The following is a 26,516-nucleotide window of genomic DNA, read 5'->3' on the forward strand; positions in this document are numbered from 1 at the left end:
CTACAATAAATAGGACCTCAAACAAGAGTTGTGGTAAGGAAACTTGTAGGTGTTTATTCTCCCATTTCAAGATCTAGAAAAAAGGCTGCTTTAAAAGTCAAGGGGTTAACAAAAAAAGCAAGTGATTATACTGCTTCTAGTGCTAACCCTACCAAGGGGCAGCACAAATTACACAGCTTTCTATCAAATGGTAGGACAATGGTTATCAAGAACAAAGAATAAATCCTTCGTTACCACTTTAGAAGAAAGTTGCCTAAATTTTTTGCTGACATTATTTTTCTCTGAGCAGGTGTAACAAAACATTCTCTAAACTGTAACTGCATTTTCTACACTTAGCCTAGTCCATCACAGTCATGTCATTCACACTTGTTTCAGGTATGGGTTACTTTTCCTTTAATTATATTCCAAGCACATGTATCCATATCAGAGCTGTTGGGGTGTCTATTTCTATTAGTTTAACAAGCCCTGGTATTAATGAGATTGCTCTATAATTGAACCTTTTCATAGGTCCCTTGGTGATGAAATTATGCTAATGTGAATTTGCAACCACAAGGCATCCATCATACTTGATCAAATAGTAAACATCAACAGTGATATGCTAGGAGTATAAACGTGCAGTTAATTATTACAGAACTGAACCAATGCTATTATTTCATCTTTGTATTTGTGTGACTTAAAAAGGGCGAAGACAGAGTGTATCAGACTTCCACTATGTGGCAGCATGGTCCACTTAACAGAGCGTAAGCTTGTAAATATTTCAAAATCTCAAGGCCTGGCATACCCTGCGTGCATGAGAGGAAAAAAAAACTTAGATGTATTTCATCTGCTATGAATCACTGTTGTGGGAAACAGAGATACCAATCAGTTACATACCTCTAAAAGAGGAAAAAGCATCTTATTTCCCAACTGCTGTAATTGTTCACTTCTAAAGCACGTAAGGTTTGTGGATCACCACGGGTTTTAACTGAGAAACTTATCTCTCAAATGTCTGCTGTGGAATGATTTATATCAACTTCCATTTTCATTTTTTTCTTTTTAAGGTTAAGCACATAAGGTCTGATGTGCCTCCAATTGCTCTTTCAGCTAGATTTGCAGGCTGCCTGTGCTCCTGCAGGTATCACTCGCCACCTACAGTCACAGCATACCAAGAAAAAAAATATCAGGCCAATTAATGAATGAGCAAGTACAGAACTGTCACATTGTAGGCATCCAAATAAGCAAGCCTTTTTAATTGCTTTCATTTCTTTAAAGCAGATGCACTGTATGTTATAACAGAGCAAATACTAAATTTCAATGCAAGTCATCTCAGCTGTTGCTGACAACATACAGTGGGTGACAGAAAGTGAAAACAGCTGATACCTTTATCGTGCGTGGCAGCATTTTAGATTGATAAATCCTATCCCAGTCCCCAGAATATTCTTCTGCAGGACCAATACCTGAATACAGAGATCTCAGGTACACTGCAAACAAGACATGTTTCACTGATGTGAAATACACTGCTGCCAGATGTACGGAGTCAGTTTCTTAAAAAACAAAAAACAAAACAATAAAAAGGCAAGACCCTTTCCCCTCTTCAATGTACTTCACCATTTTGCATATAATCAAGTATGTTGTGATAATGGTAATTCCAGCTCTCAAACTCATGTTTTTCCTCTGCCTTTTTAACGTTTGATGCAAATACTTTAACTCTATTTGTAGAAAAGGTCATTCTGTAAGCCAACAAGCCACACATTCAATTAACGCAAAAACGTAGGGATAAATGTTCTGCCTTCTTACTACCCATTCCACAGAAGGATCACATCATTTAATGAAGAAGTATTCAAAAATATATTCAATAATTTCCAGACAGAGTTCAAAACAAATTCCCAGGATTGATGCAGCCCTGAGGCAGTGTAGCATATGGGACTACAAGTTGTTCACTCTGAGCTGATTCTACTGCCACTAAAATCAAGATGAAGTTCCTTCTGACAGGGCCTGTTCCAGTATTTATGTCAACCCTGCAAGCAAGTGAACTATAAAACCTTGGGTTAATTTAACAAATAAACACAAAAAACCCTCAGCCATCAGGACAGTTTAGTATATTGAATCATTTTCACAAGGTTTCTATCCTTAACATACTTATTTTAAAACATCCCCATTTAAAAACTTTAGTCTCAACTCTCTTATATAGACATTGGCATAAAAATGAGTTGAAAGAGAGAGTGATGAGCTCCTAGGCTTATAGTGTATTTATCGACATCCCGTTAATGCCATTCTGCAGTCCCAAGACAGCTTGCCTCAAATTTCCTTTATTAAAACTGAATTATTGTGCTATGTGCACCAATCACAGCCAGAGTTTCATAACATAAAAGCAATATATCAGAAAGTATGAACATAGTTGGTCTTGCAATTTCTTCCCCTTTCAACATTTGTCAGAGGATGCCTCTCCAGAATATGCTATGTACGGTTGCCTTCATCAGATAAGAAGTGCAATATTTAACAAATAAAGCTAACAGAATTCAGCTGCAGAAGCAGCACTCCTGCACATGAAGGATTTACCCATACATTTTTTTCTACTGAGAACTGCTAGCAAACATATTCACAGAAAACTCACTGAACTTATGCTGGGAATGACTGGGGTGAGAACTGCCCCTCTCAAGGGCACCGCACCTGTTTGTTTTAGTCTCACTGTACCTCACTAGTCAGATGTGGGCCCTGAATCAGACCGTATTTACCCTACAGATCAGTGTTCATCCCAGCAGCCTGATGTACTCCAGTTTTAAGCAAGACTAGAGTCAGGCACTTTATTTTTAAGAGATTGTTTCCATCCTTCCTTTTTCTTGTTATAGACAGTGTTGCCTCATGCTGTGGTTTCCCTTAGAAGAGCTTTTGTAACCGTCTCCTGCTGACTTAGCAGCCTCTTGCACTGGCTTTATCTATGCCAGCTAGATCATGTTCACTCTGTCCTGTGCAACCAGCCTTAAACCACACAGATAAACTGATAGAAGATCAACATGCCAAGGGACCTTGAAAATTAGGGGGAGAAGCAGGATCACTGCGTTCACATCCAGCAAACAAACAAACAAGACCATCTCGGGTTTGTTTGACTGTATGGATTTGAGCATGAAGGAGCATAATTATGCCAGTGAAAATGGTACTGAGGCACTCAGAGAATCTGCTCTGCATGATGACTCCCCACAAAAACAAGTATGCACTCTCAGATCCCTTCTCAACTCTTTTTGAGCACAAATATTTACAGCCTTGGTGACGCATTTTGATCACCTATAAAACACATGCCAGATGCTGTAGGACAACACCTTGGTTGGTGTTGAACCTTTAAAACATTTTAAAATGTCAGAAACATCAAAAAAATATTCACATTCTGCTCTTAATGCTTTAAGTGCTAGACAACTGATGCAATTAGTGTTCACCATCCCTCCTTTGAAAACCTGCACTTGTTTCACTTGACGCTGTCTGATTTCAGACTTCAGTTACCAAATGTGATTTTTACTTGTTTCTAGGTTGAAGGTTTCCTTTTAATGCAGATAGCCAAAATAAATATCAAGATTTACATCAGGTAAACTACGGCAGTGATACAGTATCTTAAGTATCTTACAATACAAAAACAAGAAATAGAAATATTCAATCACCCTCTATATTTGGGCCAAGCTATCTTACCTTTATACCTGATTTTACTATTTCCACACAGTATAGGGGCACCACTGAATGAGCTTCACATGTTCTTGGCCTTTTAGAAATCAAAACTTGGAACTGTCTTAACAGTTTCCACTTCCTAATAAGAGATAAATATATATATATATTTTTTGTCTTATTTCTATGTCCAATATCTTTGTTAAGTATCACCATATTTTTTAAATAATTGTTTTCACTTCTCTCCAGACAACAGAAACAAAGTACAGTTATAATACTATTAATTCCTTGCTCATTATTTCTAAGTATTTAACAAGTGAATCCATGCAGTTTAAAACTATGTATTTAATTTTTTTTTTCCTGTTGAAGAAAACCCTTACCCAATTTACAACTTTAAGAGTACAATTATTACTTAAGGAAATGCAAATTTCTAGTCTTGATAATACATTAACGTCCACCTCATATCTAACCAGGTGCTTGTTTACCCAGCTTGGTTTTCCTGTTCATATAAGACACCTAATAATCTCTATCACAAGATATGTCAGAAATAACACCAAGCCTTTTCTACGTGACACCACACACATCTGAATCACAAGAGACACAAAAAGTAAGGCCCCTAAAGCAGAAATAGACTTCAATCCCTCTTTTCATCCCTTCAGACTTTCCTAAATAACCTTTTACCTCCTGTTCTGGACAAGACTGAGAAGCAGGCCCATGGGACCTACATGAGGCTCAAGAAGGCCAAGTGCAAGGTGTTGCCCTTGGGTAAATCTGACAGATAAGACTAATGAAAGAACTTGGTCTATGCCAGCCTACAAAGTTATTGTCTCTCACATTTCGTGAGATTTTTCAGATCACTTCAACGTGTGCAACTTCTAATTGATTTGCTTGGAGGAAAAAAATAAGGTACTAATGCCATTGTAAAACAATTTGTATGACAACACAAGGAAAAGGAAGTATCAGTGCACAGCATTGCACTGCAGTGTAACTACAAGATGAACCTGAACTTTCATGGCATTCAGAGTTCACTGGTTAACAATTCCAAACTCCCGAAGCAGATTTATTACTTTTGCAACCTTCCTAATATTTTGTAACTGTCAATACTTGTCACCTTCTCTTTTCCAAGATGAATACATCTCAATCAGAACAACCAAGATAAATGAAATGCCTGTGGATATCCACATGCATTGAATGGGTATACATGCTCAGAATCACTAAGGGATAAGGGACCCGGCCAACCAGAATGGAGTAACAGGTATTTTATATGAAAGGTTGATGTCATAGTTTCTGTGATACCCCAAAGGGACAGTTTTAAAATTCTAGTTGAAAACTGCACATGTACATGCATGTATTTGCATGAGCTAATATGGCGCTTTGCTTCCATTGCAGCAATATTTGTAAGTTGATTTTTAAAGTATCTATTTAAAACATAACCACACTAAGCTTGCTATCACTTCAGTAATGTTTCTATTAGCATACAAACAATATAGTTTTAAGCCAGAAGAGGTATAACTGCTGAGATGATGACAGTTCCAGTGAAAACAGAGACCCAGGTGATTTTTCCAGGAGGTATGTGCTTGGCTCTGCCCACAGACTGACCAGACAGATTCTGAATTGCTGGTGTTGGAGTCAGTCATGTGTCATATGACACATCATATGTCTTTCTGATATCCTTCTGTGAAGGGATAAGGAAAGTGTGGTATTGACATTACAAGCTAGAATTAAACTACTATCAGTCTGTTATGGTGCAGAGGTCAATGCTGTGCCAGGCAATGAGAGGAAAACATGAAAAGTTTTACTTACATATATTATTACAGGTGATTAACACAACAGAATAAATGTCAGTGAAGTGCCTGCAGTGTCTGGATGTTTTCAAACTCACAAATTATCCTGAAGGGAGAATTTTAAAGCTCGTAACTTTAAAATTTAGTTACATGTGGTCATGGGAAACCCATGACAGAAATGTAGGGTAAGCTGAAGAGAAAAAGAGAGCTCCATTGGAAGAGGAAGAAATGGCTTTGGAATTAAAAATGGCAGTATGAAAGCAATTTAGTGTTTAGGAAGCATAAGGAGGCTTTGGAATGGGACTGAATAACAATGAGAAACACCAGGAGACTCAGATGGCCACAAGTCACAGCCCTGCCCTAGCAGAATATGCTTAATAGAATTCAGGGTGGAAACATCCTCAGGACTGATGTTAATACATCTACTTCACTTCCTACACCAGATCATGTCCTTAACAGCCCACTTAACATAACTCTGCTAGACAGTAGAGTTCACAGCTCTGAAATAATGAAGCACAGTTACTGCACCAATAACTGCTCCAGTCACATTTAGAGCATTGAACAAAAGCACTGAGCAACTTGCTATGGGTACCTGGATTCACATACAGCCTTTTTTTAAAGGAACATGCTCCCTGATCTGTGAGATCTGTAACCCATTAGATGTTTGGAAGTGAGCCTGTTTAAGTTTATGCCCTTTACCACTTCTGTCTATCTTCTCAGGAGCACCCAAGCTTTTAAAACTTGCTTTGTGACCATCCAATATGGCTTTTTACACAGTAAAAGGCTTCATAGCCATAGATGGAGTAAGATTAGTGCCAGCTACTGCCCTGGAAAAAGATTAGATGGAGCTTCAAATGGGGTCATGTGCTAGAGAAAACAGTTATCGCTGGCAATGTTATCAACTAACCCTTTCCTCTGAGAGAAATCAGGTTTAGCAAATGAATCATTATGTAGTTTTAAGGATCAGTTCACCCCCATATTTCCTATAAAAGTTTGTCTTACTGAAAGCATTGCAGACTTCTATCTCACACAACAAGGTCTACAGCTTTACATTAAGATCATTTTCAAATATGCAGAACTCAGAATCTCTAACAGGGAATTTTAAGGTTATATCCCACTACCCAGTTACAGAGCTATTATGTCAACCAATGCAGAATTGGCTGCAAAAGACAACCCAATCTCCACTGATATAGGTTTGTGAAATAGCATTATGCCTCCTTCAAAAAAGTCATACAAAACCTCTTAAGTTCTTTTGCAAGAACTCTGATAATTTTTATAAAATATTCACTACTTTATAGCTTTAACCTGACAGAGCACACAGATCCTTTTTCAGGTTAAACAAACAAATCTTTGCTAGATAGATTTCATAGCTGTACAGGAGATATAGATTATGTGTGAAAGAGGGTGAACTGACATCTAATTAGATTTCATTTTAAGCCTAGATGCTGCAATTATGACTTCTGAATAAAAGTGGTTGTTATTTAGCAGGGTAGCCTAAGCAATGCACATAATTATTATAATTATTATGTACCTAATGATGTCTAATACGAGTCAGCATTGTAAATAAATGCTGTAGACTGTTCAGCAGGGTGGCCTGCACTTTGCAGAAAGCTAAATAACAAAGGTTAATAAATATGTTTGCAGATGATTGTTTTACAGGAACCCTGGGCAGTACTATCTGTTGGAGATTAGCTACATTAGGACTCAACAGACCAGAAAACATCCAGAATAATAGTCTTGTACCAGTTTATAGAGGCAGTGTATTAAAATAGCTAAACCAAATTCCTTCTTCTCCCAGTCCCCAGTTGTTGTCAAGTATAAGCTATGCTGCTATTTTTCTCCCCTCTAAAATCACATAGTAGACAAAATACAACTTCTTTCTTTATTCAATGCTACAAATTGGAGAATGCGAAATGAACCAGGCCAACAGTTCTTCTGTTTAAAGCTTCTATTTAATTCTTAGACTTTTAAGAATATAAAATGGATCCCGCTCTTTGAAGTGTGGATTACAATAGCTGCAGATGCTGCCTAACCCTTATTTGCACTGTATTAGTGGAAGAATTGTATTTATGTAATGAAGACAATGTCCACCGCTGATATAGATGACACATTATAGATTTAAAATTGCATGTGTTTGAAAAGTGCATTTCAGAACCTTCAATTTCCATAGTCCTTTGTGCTTTCAATTATCTTCCTACCCAGGCAAACTAGGGAGAGACTAATCAAGCATAGTGTCCTCACATACTTCCCACTATGCCTTCCTTAGAGAGGTCAAAGGGCACCGTCAGATCACTACTGCAGCTTGCTTTGCCATGGGAAACACTGGTATGATTTACAGTTTATAGCCTCCATCACTAAATGCAGGCATTAGTAACAGTATGCCCAGCTACAAAATAATCAAGCATTCTGTTAAATTTTTCCCACATGAATTTTGTGATAAAAGTTCAGCATTGTAAAATTATTTTGATAGCTGTCACTGAGGGTCTAGAAGACAAAAGACACCAACCTGCAGTAAAGATGCCAGCAATTATTTAAAGCTCAAACATTGATCTGAGTGTAAATATTTGGTTTTGAATAACACACATAATACAGGCTGCAACTGAGGGGAAAGGGTATGTATCTTTCACACGTTAGTAGATGGGCTATTAACTAAATGCTATCCTAGCATTAAAGGGCACAATCCTGATAGCCACCTAATTGCCTCCTGAACTCAAGGTTTTTAGGTCACCACATAAAAGCTATTCCCAGGAGAACCTTCCATCAGCATTGAGAATTGGCCACTAAGTCACTGTGCACCTACTACTCATGTTAAACTATCACTGCTGTAAGAATGAACTTCCACACTTGGCTATCACTTACATCAGTCGCTGCCATTATCAGGTCACCTAGAGAGGAGAAAATGTCTCCAAGATGCTACAGATGACTTCATTTTGCACACCCAGAAGGATGGGAACTCTAGGACAGCTGAAGAGAAGGGTAAAAGTCCTCCTTAACAGTAGATGCTGCCTACCCTCTATTTACTGTTAGTGGAAAGCAGAAGAGCTTAGTTTTATGCCCTTGTATAGCTATCCTATATGTACCATAAATTCATAATTAGAAACAATACCTTACAACATATGCCTCAGCATATGGTACTTCAAATATGTGCAGCATACAACAATAACAATAATGAATTATGGCCTTTAACCTAAGTTGAGTTTATTAGAATCTACTGAAGGTTCAGCTGTCACAGTGAAAGCAATCAGTCAACTGAGAATTATTTTACAACATTAAAAATGGTAGCGATGCTTTCAGAACAAATAAGAGGACTCCCTTCTGGCTCAGTTTTCAATACAGAAATAATGCAAAGTTATGAAGTTGATTCTGTGCAGGAAAAAGCATAATTTTTTAATCACAATATTTTTTTTAAGCTGCAAATGGAATTCATTTGAACAATTCATGAATTAAAGATACGTTTTGAAATTGAGTCCGGCTTCCTAAAAGCATATATAATATATCTATACAGTAAACAGGCATTAATGTAAACCAGATTCTATTTACATTTTGATTGCTCCCTTATATCTATCAATTAATATATTGTACTCATAAAGCACCACCTTCAAAACCCAACTGACATCAACTTCCACACACATTTCAGGCTTCCACTCCACAGACTTCTCTGTTGGGCAACATGATGTGCTACGTTCAGTTCTATGCTAAGGATTTTATCTACCTAAAATTATCAAATATTCCACCAGTTTTCCCTAGGTTAACATTATGTCTTAAAAAAAAGAAATAAATACAGCCTATCAGTGCATTAAAGGACAAAAAGCAGTCTGCTGCATAGATACTAATAAAGATCTTAGAAATCAAATTCCATTTTTTTCCCCACTGATATCAACAATAATTTTAGTTGAAGAACTTAAGGAAGTTCTTTAATGACTAACCACTCCACTCAGTGAGTAGAACAGCCTAAAAGAGGCCAAATCCCAGTCCTTTTCATATACATTACTTCAATAGTATGATGCAAATGAAGCTGAACTAGTGCTAATATGCTTGTAGTACAAAAAAATGAGACATGGTTTAGTGGGCAGTACTGGAGGTAAGTGGACAGTTGGACCAGATGTTCTTAGAGGTCTTTTTCAAACTTAACAATTCTATGGTTCTATGTTTATACAGGCCTAAACTGCAAAATATACCAGAAAGCATGCATCTGATTGAACAGATATCAAGTAGATATTCAGAACTACAAATGGGATTCAAAGAAACACTAAGAGATGGCAAAGTTCATCCCTGTTTGTAAATACACACGAGTCATGAATGCTATGGAACTGAATTCTCCTCTCTTTCTCTCACTCACTGAAATCAGTAATCAGGACCCTGTTAATTGATTACTCCAACTGCTAGGAAGGAGGCCATTTACAGTGAAAAATACCACCCAACGTTTCAGAGAAGGGCCCTTCAGAATAGGCTGCAACTCAGTGCTTCACATTGCTTTGACGAAAGAAAAATTATCTGCTTAAAACAGGTTGAATGTTTGTGTTTTGTTCACCATTCAAATCCCTTGAGAGCCACCATGTGTGTTTCCCCTGAAACTGATGCTGTGAATACAAATGATTTGTTAGTCATGGCTACACAGGCTATTTAAGCAGATCAGAGGCTACACAGAACAACATCAGCATGAAGGGAGGAATAGAAGCTGTTCTGCTTTGAGAAAGACTGACGCCATAAGGAACTCAGCATGCTAAGACAGGGCTGGGACACGCATGTAGGCAGTACAGCTGGCAGAGCTAGTGATCACTTGTATGCAAATAGACTGATGAAAAGCTTTGTGCGGTCCCGGTGAGTCAATGCCCACCAGGGTGCACTTCATGGCACCGGCCATTGAGCTCTTGAAAGATCATATTGCAGTGTCTCAGCTGGAGAGATCCCTTGCAGTGATCTTCATCGGTTATTTCAAAATCTGGCTCCGGTCGTATCAGTTATACTAGATGACAGACTGTAAATTTGTTTCAGTAACTTGAGCTTGCTCTTATTTATTGCATTCTCCCCTCCAAAGAGCCACCTCTCCAAGGAAGAAATCTGGTGCAGATTACAGGGAAACAAGATTGGGAGTTTTTACACTCAAAGCTTTCCATAGATTTGACAGAGGCCCTCTGTATGATCAGACTGCCTACATGGGTGCTAAAGTGAACAGGCCTCCTACCTATGGTGCCTCACTTATACACTATGTTGCTCAGAGCAAATATCACTATTTGTTTATAACATGCTAAAATTGAAATACTGCCATTATGCCTAGAGAGAGATATTTCCATGAGAAGGAAGGTTTGTCATTACACAAGTGTCAAAATTTACAACGTTTCATCTGCCAGAAATTGCCTCTCTGCAAATACATTTCCAAAGCTGACTACAACCTCCCCCCACCCTTCCCTTTCTTTTATTGTCCTGCACTGAAAGTCTCCTACAAAACACAGAAGCACTGCAAGAAATGGAATAAATTTGATAAGACCAAATTGTTTGCCCTCAGCAGCTCAGCAGAGGGATTAGTGACAAGTTAGGATTCTTTCTTTGCTGCTGTTTTTAATATCTAAAATTGTTATAACTCTTTTAGTGAACTTTCTCTTTAGAAAATGCCCAACAGCTAACTTCACTGTTCTAAAGGTCAATCTTAAGAGCAGATGGAAGCAGTGATGTTCTTCAAACACTACTCAGTTCATAGCAATGTTTTTCCATCTTTTCAATGCTCAAACCACCAAAAAGCCTTACGGAATGAAGACACAACCTTTGATGATGCAAACAACTAATAAAACCTAATAGGGTTCTAAAGCTATGCAACTGAAGTAACTTCACATGTTGATACTTTGAGAACATGTATGTATTCACTCTTCATGCAGAGTACCTTGCCATGTCACCAACTCTGTGGGATTCAGAAGCCTACTTTTGTGGTCTCCAAACCCCACAAAGACACTAAAGTACACAAGGAAATTTCTGCATCTTTACAATCTGTTCTGGTTAATAAAAAATAAATAAGCACAATAAGTATAAAAAACAAAAAACAAAAACCAATCTAGAGATGAAAGTGTTACAAGCCAGAATGAGGGCTTGGTTTGTCTCTTCAGGATGTTTTACTCATGAAAATACTAATAACTGTAATGGAATGAGTTTCAGGCACCTTCTCTTGACTCTGCATAGACTGAAAACAAGAACTGTTTGATAAAGCTCTCAGAAGAAATTATTAAATCAATTTGGATTTGTGTAGATTCATGTATTCAGGCAGAACCAGGAGATAACTGAATTTTTATGATAAGACAAGGTCTGGGAGAATTATTGCAATTTGCTACACAGATATGACCTACATTCTCAAAAGAGAATTGTCATTTCTTTAGAACACTTTGATAACTGTCTGCATCTGTCAATTCCTTGTCACCGTGACAGATATATAAACAAGCTGCTTCTGAAATACTGAAGAGAAAAAAAAAGCAGGCAGAAAATTGGCCACCAGTGTTCCTTTACTGAAATCTTTCTTCTAGATCAGGTAGCCATTCCAGTAACCCACTAACCAATCTAAATATCTGCCTATCTGCTTTTTAGAACATCCACTCTTAACCAGAACATAGCGGTACCGTTGATGAGGGGCTTTCTTGTACCAATCCCTTCATTTTTCCAGGGAATGATTAACCCCATCTGAAAATAAAATGTCTGAAATGTCCTCTAGAGAGATTTCTTTTTTTCTTCCTACCTTCATTGACTGTTGAATGAAGGGAAACCAGATCACTCAACTTATTAAAAGCTGAAGCTTGGTCAGAAGTATTAGCACACAGTCCAAGAGCAACCCAGTGATGGCTACCTATGAGAAAGATCATCCCAAACTGAAAATCTGCATTACAAGATGTTCTGTGATAGGAAGCCTGAAGGACTTAGTCCCTTCTAAAGGAGATTAAGAAGGTAACGTTCTGTTAAAAGCCAAGTAGAATTTGTGGTGAACTGAATGTCTCAAATGTGAAAGGAATGAGCAGATCATCTGGCCACACAACTGAAACTTCATTCCTGCTGGAGATAGGCACTGACTGGGTAGTAGAACCTTCTGCTCACTCCAAGTGTGATCAGCACAGTATTATTAACATACAGAGTCTGTAGTACTGAACTTCTGTAAAACTGAGAGGTTAGATTAACAAGTGCTCAAAGTCAGTTAAATAAGGTTTTTCATATATATATTGCATAAATACTCATTGCAATCAAAGAATGCTCATTTGCTATCAAAAAACGCAACTTTCCTACACTGCAACAGTAGGAGGAGAAGCAATGACAGTTTTCCACATCACTGTACATCTCACGTGGTGCATCAGATCAGAAACTTACACAAGAGAAATATTTATGCATGGCATACATCATAATTGTCAGTAAAAGTGATTTTACTGTTCAGTTTAGCATAATGAGTGATCTTGGAAGTAACCCAGTGTATGTACAGTTAGTTCAGAAACAGCATCCAATTAAACTCCATGGACTATGTTGCCTTACTAGTTTGAGAAATACGTTAATATAGACTGATAAGTTAATTTTTCCTTAATTTTGGTGAATACTAATCGTAGAGTTCATAAAACAATGCTGCAATGATATCCCATGCAACACATCAGTAACCACTAAGCCTAAAATCTTGCAACAATTTAACTGCCCTGCTGAAATTAGCATTTCAACTAGGACATATACCAAAGATCACATGTATAAAGGCGAGGTTAAGCAATACTGAGAAAAGAAACCTTTTCTGGAAGCTGGCATGGATGATGTGATACACTGACTCTCTCACTCAGGTTTTCAGTCAGAGGATTTTCCCTATGTAACAGAAGGGCATTTTTCTGCTGAAGTGAATGCATTCAGCTAAGATAAATTTTTACAGCTTTAAATTTCTGTAGACACTCCTGGCCCCCACTGCCTTTAGTCTATTTATCACACCGTTAAACTCAGTGCCCTGATCAAATATAAGTAGTGCTGTGTGCACATACGCAAGTGAATGTAAAACCTTGAATCTATTAATATGCTCTCCTCCCTCCTACACAGCTAGGGAAGCTATTTTGTCCACCTGCACACCACGTGGCTCTGGCTGCTCAGTGAACAGCAGGTCCTGCTCTCTCCACTGACTTCATTTCATGGTCACACACTTATATAACAGCAACATGACAGATGATAGATGGAGATTAAGAGACAAGAGGAGAATAACGTCAGTTTGCCCATTCATGCAGCTGCAGACCACCTTTCGTTTTTCCAAGAAGTTTGCTGCAGCAGCACTAGAGCATGAATAGTAAGCAATACAGTACTGTCAACAGCCTGCAGATTCCACTGCTTCCTACACAACTAGCTACTTCAAAATAAAAAACAAATCTGCCCTTGAGAGTACAGGCGATCATGGTGAATCCAAACAACCATCTGGACACATCTTCACTTTTAACTTTCACTAAAAATGAAAACAAGAAACAACTACAAACTGCTGCACAAGCTTTTGGCTTTCTCCCTACCCTTACTCCCCCTCATTCAACTAAGTCTGTAAACCCAATGATTCAGACATGTTAAATCACAGCTCTCTTAAGGCTGATTACTGTGATGTATTGCTGTGTTATTTAAATACTTGTGGCAACTCTAAATTAGCTGCCACCTCTAGACTGCAGGCTCGTATCCAGAAACACTAGATTGGGCACCAGAAAACCCCTCAAAGCGAGTGTAACAAAAATGCACTGTCATCTCACTCCTCCGCTTCTGACTGCAGAAGTGGGTTATATTCCCAGCTTGACAGAGTCCCTGTTTTCTTCTGTCTTTTCACAATATATTCAAACATTGCCCAACATTTTTAAGGCACTCTTCTATGAGGAATTTTGTTTAATTTCCATTAAATGACTAATTGCTCAGATGGTAAATTTCTGAGTAGTTCCACTGATGTATGCCAATTACAGCAGCTCACAAACAGCCCCTGCATTAGAAAAAAATCCATATTTTTAATGACTCCCTTGCTGTCCTGCATGTATGTGTCTGTGTCATGACATACAGCTTTCTACCATCTGCACATCTCCCTTTATACACGCGCACACACTTTGTATTATAAATTGCTTGGCTGTGAGGTATCTTGACACTTGATATAACAGCAAGGCTTGGGGGGGAAGTGTAAGTGCTGATCATTAGATTATTGCTGAAGTATTGTCTTCTTCCCTCTCCTCCCTCCTTCCTGTGTTCCCTGGAGACCCAGGTGTTAATAAAATCAAACAAAATGAAAATAGGTAAGTTATTGCAAGCTATGAACATCAACATTGTACCACGCCTCACTAGTTTCCAATACCACCTCATTCTTGAGGCAACCAAAGAAAAAGATGCAATTTCATCCTATAGACTGAGTGGTGTAAGGAAAGGACAAAAGAGACAAGATATTGCAATCCAAAGGTCAGCGACCCACTCCCTTGTATAATTACAGCATTTCATTTATGCTCTAGCAATCTATCCTTGGATGGCTGATAGTAAATTAGCAGCTCAAAAAGCACAGTGTTAAAGATTCTTCAATAACTAGTAACTGAGCTCTAAAACTGGATCAGGAGACAAGTACAAGTACTGGCTTATGGCATTTACTAACTATGGATTTTTTTTAAAAAGCTCTACACCAAGCGGTCAGATCTAGAAATCCAGATCTGGGTTTTGTTGCTGTACTTCAGAAATCCTGAAAACAGATTTAATCTAGATTTAACTGGATATAATTCAGTGGACTCAATATATCTTTAAAATGCAAGCAATCCATTTTTGTGCAGTATCCCTCATTTCCCACATGCACATAAAAAATAACCAGATACTAGGCTGCCCTCTTCCATCACATTTTCCCAAGAAAGCTTCGTACCGTAACTAAAGCCAAGTACAAAGATGAATGTTCAACTTGTTGCTAATATATATTAACAGCCTAGAGCAGGATTTGGTGTTTGGGTTTGGTCCACATCTAAGAACCAGCATTAAGCCTGGAATAGCGAACTATGAAAGGTCTTAACACTTCACTGTCACAACTGATAAAATAAAAAAAGTATCAACTATAATGAAGAGATAGTTCTAGTACTGCTTTATCCCACTTTCTTATGGTCTTAAGTGATCTGGCCACCTTTATTAATGCATTTTTATTAACGGACAGAGATCAAGATTTTCATAGCCTGCTAACCATTGTTATTGGAGCATACAGCATGCAGCTCTCTGGATTATCATCTACTGGACAACCTGCTAAAAGCAATACAAAAGACATTCCAGACCTGTGGAACGGGTCAAAGAATCACTTAATCTACGTCCACATAGTATATCCTGCAAGGCCAATGGCATGTCAAGCTCACACCCTCCAACATCATGTTTTGCACTTTGATCCAAGTACGTTATGCTACACAATTTTATATGAAACCAAAAGGGAAGTAACTCTCCCTAAGTAAGAGCTGGTTGAATAAACAAAATGCAGCCTGTTCATAATATTGGAAAACTACTAGATGAGTATTTCAGAAAGCTTTAACCCCTACAACTGCCAGCAGGTCATACTTGCGTTTCATTTACATTCTAAATCCTGACTGAATTAAAAACTGCAATTACAGCTGCTTTGGAAAATACAGCTATCTTTTCACTTGCAAAGTTGTCTATTGTCTATCACAACCAGCCAATAGCAGTTAGTATTTATAATGAGAACAAATGAAAGAAAGGATACAATCAAACCAAAAAGAATGCATGAAGATGCCAAAGAGAATGAATGAATATAACCTAAGATACACACAAGCTGGCCCAAGGAAGTGAGAAAAGTACAGCTCAACAGCATATTCACAGCTGCCTACACATACATATACAAAAATACTTTCTGCATGCTTTGTTTCACATGTGGTCCAGGAGAAGTCAATGGGTACTTGTACCGTGAATGTTTACCACCACTTATTTAGTGCTTTAGCTCTGTTTTGACTATTTCAGATACTGAAATAGCGAGCAGTCTCTGATTTCAGGTATTAAAGTAATTCTGGTAGGCACAGGTTAACTTTTTAAGTGCTAAGCATAAGTTTTAGATGTATGTTTCAATAACGCATATGTTGCATATTTCTGGATCTGCGTGTCACATTAATATGACTGCGATAAAAAGCAGACAGAAGAGAGCTCTGGAAAGAGCTTGTCAACAGTATTTTCAGGTGAGAAAGAAATGAGAAGTACGTGGTTTTGATCTCCAGAATGTGAAGTGTATGAAGTACAACAATTAAAACAGAAGGGTAGATACTTTGAACTCATTAAAATTTCTTTTGAAGATGAAAGCCATTAGATTTCAATGAGAACTTGGAGTAGAAACTCACACTGACATGAGAATATTTAACCTGTAGTCTACAGTGCTTCAAGCAATTGATAGTAGGATAAATAATTGCTTGGCTGTAGTAACCACATAGAAGGGAAAAAAAGGATTACCCTAATCAAATGCAGTCAGCGTGGTGTTGCCTGTCCCTGTGCTCCACATTTCATTCTGAATTGTTCAGAAGTTTGCAGTTACAAAAACGGAAATCCTGAGTTCTTTAAGAGGAAATTGTAAAGGATTTCTTTTCCTGCCACCTCCAAGAAAACTTTGATAATATTCAGGGTCAGTTCCTCAGCTGGCAAAATCAACATAGCTGAGCTGAAGCTGTTGGAGCACTGCCAATTACTAACAGCTGAATGCCTGGTTTTACTACAGGGACGGCCCTATTTTACAACTCCTTCCTCCATGGCCCTATCTTCTTTATTTTAATAAAGACATTAATAGCCAAATACACTCTTGTCAGGAACACACATTCTCCTTTTTCCGCAAAGTACAAATCTCTTATTTTGCTTTAGTGAGCTACAATTGGTGATTAATTCTCACTCATATTGCAGTACAGACTGAAAACGAGGTCTGTGCAACAGCCTATTTGTATAATATATCCCCTATATTTGTTTGTTTTTTTACGGAACACATTGTATATAAAGGGGAGTTTGCCCATTCAGAGCTCAGGACTGAAACAAACCAACCAACGATTTTAACAGAGGTCTAAAATAGAGGTAACAGATCCTTCAGAAAAGACACTTGTTAGGCTGCAATATGCACAGCTAGCACTGCTTTTCAGTTAGCTCACTGCAAAGAAATGGGAAGAAACAGAAAAAGGAAGACACTTGCACAAGTTGTAAATCATTGGCAAAGACAGGATTGCTCCTACAGGTTGTCCCACTGGATATGCTGTCCCCATGCAGTCAGAACTGAAACACCAACATGCCCTTACAAGCATTGCTTACATAGTAACATATGCAGAAAAAAAACCAAACAAATAAAACTTCACAGCATTTCCTCTTCCATCTGTTCATACTTCCAAAAACGTTCAAATTGTAAATATACAGTGACTGACAATACTCTAGCAAGCCCTCTTTGCACCCAGGCAGCACAATTCCTACATCAAATATCCTCACAGAACAACAGCCTGTCTTCTCTTTTCCATATAGGCACTTTCAGCATGAATCAACAAATAAAACCCAGCCACTCTTCATAGCCTACAGACCCATGCAGGCAGTGGTTTCTATTTCAATAAGAACAAGCAACCTCCATTTCACACTTTTCTAATCTCAGGCAGAACTTGCTTTACCCCACAGTTCTTTTGCTTTCAATGAGAGGATAAAACCCTTATGCTTTAAACAGAAGAGAAACAAGAACTGACCTGGTACAACAAAGCAGACTGCCTCGGAAGCCTCCATGCTGCTCCTCATGGCCAACTGATCTCTTCTCAAGCACCCCTTTCCACATTCACTGGTCTTAAGTCCAAGCTCCATGCGGTCTGCAACCTTTTCTTTCTGATCAGGCTGAAAAATGGCAACTTCTTCCAGTCCAGCACCTGCTCTCTGATTTCACAGCTCTCCCTCGTTACAATAACGATGCGCAGGTGTGTGCAGGGGCACCACACCCAGCAGTTTCTTACTAGTTTATTGTTAGTGCACTGTTACAGAATCAGTTTCACCATGTTGAAAAACAAATTCTGAAAATATGTCATCTAGGAAGGAAGGCTCAAAATATTTAATCCTGCATATATTTTTGTGGTTTTTGTTGTTGTTGTTGTGGTTTTTTTTTTTTTTTTTTTTTTTTTTTTCTTTTTTCTTTTTTCTTTTTTCTTTTCTCTCTCTTCTGTTTTGCTCCTATCAGGAAAAGGCTCAAGTGAAAGCATCAGGTTTTTGAATCCTTTTCATTTTTGGTGATAACTTTTGCCTTCTTAGACAAACAGGGGTTCAAGCTGTATGTTTAAAAGTAGCTTGAGCTGCATAGGCAGGCTTTTGTAAGGCTTAAAGATAGCCAGGAAGCCTAGGGAGTGAAACTCTTAGATGTGTAACAAGGGTTTCCTTCTGATAACAGACAAAATTGTGTGATGCTAGACCAGTATCCACTCCACTCTACAACAATAAAAGAAAACAAAACATACTAATCTGCAACAAAATATACAAAGACCCAGATATTTGTAGCTAAATTAGCCATAAAAATATTCCTTCACAATTTCCAAAGGGAATGTGACTCCAGCCTGGACACAGAGGGGAACAGAAGAGACACTAGACAAAGATGGAGGAGGCATGGAGCAGCTGTAAGGAAAGAAACTGAGCCAGATTGTAGAAGATTAGTGGGATCCTGGTACAGAGGCCATAAGACTGAACTAATGACATCATGGGAAATGGGAGAATGCTGACAGTTTCCTTCAGACACCTTTTGCAGTCTTCCAGAAATACTTGGTGGTTTACCTTGTGAATTTAGCTTCTTTGCTTCTCTCCCTAGTAAGAATCACTCTAGTCAGTTTCAAAATCATGTTTTGACAGTTGGTTCCTTTCAGTAAATTCTTTCCCCAAGTCCCAGTGTAGGCAAGGTTTGCTTCAAGGAGACAATATAAAGCCAAGTTTACTCTTTAGATAAGTGGTCAGATATTACTGAAATTGCACTAATTGCAAATATTTGAAATTTAGTCTCTTAGATGTGCAGCTGAAGCATGTGTGCCCCAGCAGTGGCCTGTCTGTAGTGCAGGGTTACAATGAAGTAATAACTATCATAGAGAAGAATTCTTTGGCTGTACAACACATAACTTTTTTTTTCTTCCTTTTTTTTCCAAATTGCAGTAGATGAAAAGAATGCTTTGAGCTGTATAAAAACTTTATCATTAGAGCTTGAAAAAATACTTTATTTTAGAGTGAAGCTTTTAGAAGACAAGTTGAGGAATGATGTCCTTTGTAACTACTCTGAAGAGCTGACATCCCATCAGTTTGCTCACTCACCCAGTAATGGAAGAATCCAAGTTTGAATTTCTCTTACTGATGCTACAAGTGGGTACACCCAGGAACTGTGAGGATTGGACAGATCTTTCCCAATATTACTTTTCATACCTTCTTTAAAATGTGATAAAAATATAAATTGATTTTTTTTTCTTTTCTTTTCTTTTTTTTTCCTACAAAATCATGTCATTTCACCAAGGAAAAGTTCTGCATGATTAAGGTTGTCACTTTTAATGATGGTATACCTGCATACCTGCATCAGTAGACAAGGGAAAAGAACTGATGTCATCTAACTGGACTTCAGTAAGGTCTTTGACACGGTCCCCAATGAGATCCTTCTCTCCAAATTGGAAAGACTTGGATTTGATGGGTGTTCAATGTACAAGGAACTGATTGCAAGATTGAACCAAGACAGTGGTGGTTAATGGCTTGATGTCCAGATAGAGGTCAGTGACAAATGGTGTCTCTCAGGGGTCAGTACTGGGACCAGTGCTCTTTAATGCCTTCATCAGTGACATTGACAGTGAGATTGAGTGCACCCTCAGCATGTCTGTAGATGACACCAAGCTGTGTGGTGCAGTCAGCACACCTGAAGGACTGGTTTCTATTCAGGCTGAGTGGTGGACCTAGGTGAACATCATAAGTTCAACAAAGCCACATGTAAGGTCTTGTACCTGGGTCATGGCAACGCCTCGTATCAGTAAAATCTAAGGGATGTAACAATAGAGTACAGCCTTGCCAAGAAGGACTTGCGGGTATAGGGGGTGGAATCTGAACATGTGCAGGCAAAAAAGCCAACTGTATCCTGGGCTGCATCAAAAGAAATCTGGTCAGAAGGTCAAGGGAGGGGATCCTGCCCCTCTGCTCTGTGATGGTGAGTCCTCAACTGGGGTACTGCATCCCAGTGTGGAGACCTCAGTACAGGAGAAATGAGGACCTGCTAGAGCACATCCAGAGGTAGGCCACACAAATGATACAATGGATGGAATGCCTCCCTCCCCTACAAGGGCAGGCTGAGAGAGCTGGGGCTGTTCAGCCTGCAGAAGAGAAGGCTCTGGGGAGACCTGATAGCTGCCTTTCAATATTTAATATAGAGCTCTAAGAAAGAAGCAGACATACTCTTTAGCAGTGTCTGTTGTGACAAGACAAGGGGAAATGGTTTCAAACTTAGAGAAGAAATTTAGATTGGATATCATTTTTACTACAGGAGTGGTGAAACACTGGAACAGGTTGCCCAGAGAGGCAGTGGAAACCCCATCCCTGGAGACATTCGGGGCCAGGCTGGATGGGGCTCTGAGCACCTGATGGAACTGTGGGTGTCTCTGTTCATTGCTGGGGAGTTGGACTTGATGACCTTTAAAAGGTCCCTTCCAACTCAAAAGATTCTATGGTTTCTAAGGAAAGGAGAAAATAAAGTTAAGAATGAAGGATCCATCCCCATGATGTATTATCTAAGAATGTATTCTTTTAACCAGTGATGAGAACTGAAACGCCATAACCTTTATGAAAAATCCGTATCTTGTTGAATACCTGAGATTTCAGGGTAGGGACTAACTACTGAGCTGCTATTTGCTTTGCTTTAGCTGTCCTTTCTGCTAGGAACTCCAGCAAAATATTACGGTGATAGGATATTGTGTGGCAATTGCTTCTGTGTCTCTTCTACAGTAGGAGCAGTAGAGGCAATGTCATTGTGGGTCACTGTTCTCAAAGCTTTGTCCCAGTCATTTGCAGAACTTCCATGTGAACAACATATTCACAAAAAAGGGTTAAAAATTAGAAGATTTCATTAACATCAATAAAACCTCTCCTAGAATTCATGACAAAAATGATTTTTCTTGTTATTCTGAATTTTAAAACCTCAATCATTACTGTTAAGTAATTGAAGTAATTTGAATGCTTTCCTTAATACATTCTAAGATAAAAATATTGCTCAGATAATTGAGAACAAAAGAGGAAAAAAAAAGGATAAAAATATAAAGGTAAATTTAGATTCAAATAAATCCCTCCCAGAGTTACTAAGTAGTCATCACTCTAAACTATATTTTAGGTCACTACCAAAAAATAAACATATTCCTTTGCTAGTTTATTACTGCATATCCCGATAACCAGACTATCTAGGTCTAAATCTGAAAACAGAATATCAGACGTGCTATAGCATTAAATGTTTAGGAAATCCTTTGCCTATGGAGCATTTGTCATTCTATTAAGTTAAATTTAGCTGGTCAAATTCTGCTCTTACGTGAACTTCACATCTGTCAATAGAGAGTGTACGAGGTGTACATCACAGCTGCATACAGCTCAGCGTAGGCAGAGATGTGGTATTTGAAATACATTTTATCTTTTGAAAGCCATACGTTTTTCCAATAATAAATGTTGATACAAGGTTCCCTAGGGTCATGCAATTTGTGTTCTTCCCTACCTCAGCTAAAGACGGTGCTAAGGAGCTAAAGTAAGGAGAAATATTGTCAGTTGGCTACAACAATGTAATGCGCTCGGTATCACTCTTCTGGCACTTTAGACACTTTGTTTAACATGGAAATCAACATGAGCGGACTAGCTGCTGAGTACTTCCAGGTTCAGAGTATGTTACAAGACAGGACTGTCACGTCAGAGGCTCTGTGTGTGCCACCAGGCTGATAAACGTGCGCTCACTATGGCAGTGGTGAATGGTAGGACTTTCACAGCACAGCCCTGATGGCGGCTGCTGTCCTTATTTGACAGTACAACAGCTGCTAAAACCAAAGAGAAAGCAAAAGGTAGAAAGACTGAAGTAAATAGGAACTAAAGCTGCACTGTTTTAATGAAGTGGATGAGTAACTTCTTAGTTACATAATCATATTCTGATATTCACAGTTTGCCTAACTTTAAAACAGAATCATTAAAATACTTGCAAACCTACTCCTAGAGCACGAACTCCCCAAGCATTCTTCTGGAGTGCCAGACGGTGAGGCTCATAAAAGTATGAGGTTCTATTGAAAAGTAATCCAAAAATCTCAGGTAAAATTTGAAAGTGATTTTGCTTAGGCAGGCAGAAAACACCACAGCAAGAAAAGATACAACTCTACGAGTAATATTTACTGCCACTATAATGTTCTAAATTTCTTACACTGTTTACACAGAAATAGAAATTGCAGCTGCTCAGATTACCTAAGATGACAGAAGTCATCTCAGGTGACAGTTTCTTCTCTTACCCTTTGCAGAGGTGAGGCAAAATAGAAAATGTTCTGGTAAAATATACTAGATTGCACCTATAAGCATAAACACCGTAGTAACTTATAGCAAGCACTTCCCTCAGCTGCTATGCTGAAAGAAGGAGCAGCTGTACGATATCAGATTAGTGCTGAAGTACATTTTTAAATGGAAAACGAATGAGTAAGCACTGAAAGAGCAGCACACATTGCCAAACTTTAAAACATGCGCAGAAAAGACCCAAAACTATCTGCACTTCAACCTTGCATCCAGATCAATGTAACCAAACTTTTTTAGCTTTCGTTTCACTTATTGAATGCTTAAACTGATTGTAGTGCAATATTTTACCATCATCAATTTTATTTCTGAGAAATCATGGAATGTGGAGACAGCTTTCCTTTAATTCAAATGGTTATCCTCATAGCTAGTTAGGGATATTACATTTCAGTCCTCTGAAGGTGTTCAACAGCTTTTAGGTTTAACAGTATTAGTTTTGCTGTCCCCAAAGCTATCAGTTCAAGTATCAAGATTTGAATTAGAAGATGAAATTTCACTGACAAAAATATTAGGATAAATTTATCAGCTGTCATACTGAAATGTGTATACATATAAAATAATGTACTATGTCAGATTGAAACAGTCCATCAGAAAATGTGAGGATGTATATATGATGACTTGCTTCCCAACTGGATTCCCATAAGAACTTCAACTAAAATCTGATGTCCATTCTTTTTCACAATGCACTTTTGCATTTTTAATTATTTCCAATGCTTCATGGTAGCACTTTCCATTCAGCTATGCAATATAGCATCGCATACATAATATTTTATAAGAGACAGCTTCTGTTATGCTTTGGGATTTGAATTCACAATTGTTTTGATTTATTAGATAAACCTTTTCCAATGCTTTTTCTGTTTAAAAAGAGATCTGTAAATAACCAATCCAGTATGAAAAATGCTAAACAGCTCCTTTGAAATTCTAATGGAGATTGGCTTTGGTTTTGTTATCACCCACTGCAGAATCTTAGTGATGATACTTTATCCCTATATCTGGAATGTATAGGAATGTAGCCTGAAAATACATATGTATTTCTATGTTGGTCTACTGGGACATAAAAATTTCAGTTGGGCTCAGATTGCATGTTAAAGTTGGATTTAGAAACATAAAAAAGATTATTTTACAATATCTGGTTTAGTTAATTTAGTTTAATATTCAGACACATTTGCTTGTCTTTTTTCTTATTGTTAAATGTTCAATTATTTCAGATCTGTTACCTTGCTGGTTCAGACTTCCCAACTCTCAGATCATCATTGAAGAAACCTTGCTGCAAAGCTTAACTCCAGCTAGTTCTCATTTCCTGCCTCCACACCATTTTCTGCCAATGTTTACGTTATATGGCAGGTCAATATCATGGTGTGCCTTGATGTCAGCAACCTAGTCCAGATGGAGCTAGGACTAACTGGGCCATGCACCTTGATCCTTGATTTTAGACCTCTAGTTCTAACTTAAACTCAACTCCTAAGCCACTAATCCTTCCTAATTAATCCACTGTTTTCTCTAGTTTCCTACAGACTCTACCTCTGGTGTATTCCACTACTGAGCAAACTTTGTTCCATCAGTCTTTATTGTATGGGCTATGATCAGGGTTTGTAGGGCTCAGAAGTTCTTTTCTCCTTGGCAGCCTCATCACTTTTCCAGGATTGCCATTCCTCAGAACCATGCCTGGCTGTCACTAACACAACATTTCCAGAATGCAGTGAAGGGCTATTAACATTTTAAGTGTTAACTGCTTATTAACGAAAACTTTAGTTTCTGTGAGATTAAACTTGTAGCTGCTAGGTGGCTGAAGAGTCCCAGCTCATAACAACTAACACTCACCAGCAGTATATTTTAAAATGCCCCTCCTATGGAACAAACCCTATATCCAAGCGTGTGAAAGACCTGATGCAAGATCATAGAATCATAGAACGAGCTTGGGTTGAAAGGGACCTCAAACATGGCAAAGTATTTCCAAGATTGAGGAAAAAAAAAAACAAAAAATGATGACTGAATTATCAGGATACATTAAACAAGGAATGGCTAACTTGGGATTAAAGAAAATCTCATTGTTCATTTCAGGACTGTCAAAAGAGGATTCTTCCCCTGCCTTTATTCCTCCTGCACATGTCCTCAGGTAAATGAATTCTTCTAAAAATGTATATCTTGAGAAGGATAGTCAGATTCAGGCTGACCTGGTGCTAAGGATGGAGACTCTGTTGTGTTCTCACATTGACACATTCACTATTGATTGCCAGAACTGCTATGCAACCCAACGAACCTTTCTGAACTTCTAAAACAGCACTTGGGTTTTGATTTTCATAAATTCATAAGATATACTCAAGAAGAAGAGAAACTGAATTCCTAGGATAGCATAAGCTGTTCGACTAGAAACTGAATTGGACTGAATCCTTCAGTCTGTTTTCTAACTTCTAGAATCTGTGGACAACACATCACAAAGACCAGTCTATATTACTTAACATCTTGCCACTGTATTTGTTCATGTTCAAAATTCCCACCCACTTCCTTAAGCTCACTTTTATGTTACAAGAACTTTGCAAAGGGTTTGGACATCGTTGCCAAACACAGAATAAAACATACTGTCTTTTGCTCTTACCTCTAGAGCCACAATATGAGAAGCTTCTGGCACTCTGATGTTCTGTCAGATTTTAATGCGAACCCTGGAAGTTCATGGACACGACGCCGTACAATCTGAAGAAGATAAATCACATTTACTTCAAGCCAGCTGACAGCAGTTTAAGCAGCTGCAATCATCAACCACCAAGGGAGTTTCTTCTTTTATCTTACTAAATGCAAAAGTATACCAGGAACTGGTAATATCACTGTACTATCAGGAGTCCTGCTTTTACATAAATATCAGCAAGCGGTAAGTAAATTCTGTTGACGAAATGTAATAAAACAAAGACGGTTTCAAATATGACCATTCCCTGATGCATTCCGTAGCCCCGTCTTACTCACTTATTGCATGCTGCTGAGATTATAAGGTTTGCTTTTATCTGTCAGAAATCAATATTTCAAACATCGGATAAAAGAGGAAATTGAACTGGGAATAGGCTGAAGTGCAGTAAAAACTACAAAGCACAATTATCAAAAAGCACTTAAAGTACTTAATAGGACACACATATAAAAATGCTCAAATTAATGTCAGGGAACTATAATGAGAACTTTTTCTATGCTTTTTGATCCAAATGCAATGTAATTCGAGTGCTGCTTGGTCAGTCAATACAGTTTTCAATTTATATGAAACCCTAAGGACTTCTAGCAATCCATTTGCTAGAACTGAGCCATTACATATGATTGGTTAATATTTCAATTTATTGAAAATACATTATTTTGTGTAAAGTGTTTAAGTTGTTGAGGTTTAACCATTATAAACAGTTATGATAAAAATAGATCTTTGGGTAAACAGAGACTTTACAGTCAAGCTTTCAATAAATACTGGTATAACTAGAAAATTGGATTTTAAAGGGAATAGACATCATAAGGAAAAACTGCAAATATGCAGTAGTGAGATGAGAAGGAAATGGTATATACAACCAATCTTTATCAACATGCATTAAGCTGAGAAAGGACTTTGTAAAATGTTGGAAGCAGTTATTATTT

At 38.1% G+C, this 26,516-nt stretch overlaps 1 long non-coding RNA gene across 1 annotated transcript in view; it reads right to left on the reverse strand.

Moving 5' to 3' along the window:
* The window catches only part of LOC140257504 (uncharacterized), a 61,659-nt gene extending 36,055 nt beyond the window's left edge, over positions 1–25,604 (reverse strand). The window contains exon 1 of the long non-coding RNA XR_011905034.1: positions 25,510–25,604. This is a non-coding gene — a long non-coding RNA (uncharacterized lncRNA). The remainder of the gene's footprint in view (positions 1–25,509) is intronic.
* Positions 25,605–26,516: the final 912 nt, after the last annotated feature.

The sequence above is a fragment of the Excalfactoria chinensis genome, chromosome 11, assembly GCF_039878825.1.
Source record: "Excalfactoria chinensis isolate bCotChi1 chromosome 11, bCotChi1.hap2, whole genome shotgun sequence".
Taxonomy (NCBI): domain Eukaryota; kingdom Metazoa; phylum Chordata; class Aves; order Galliformes; family Phasianidae; genus Excalfactoria; species Excalfactoria chinensis.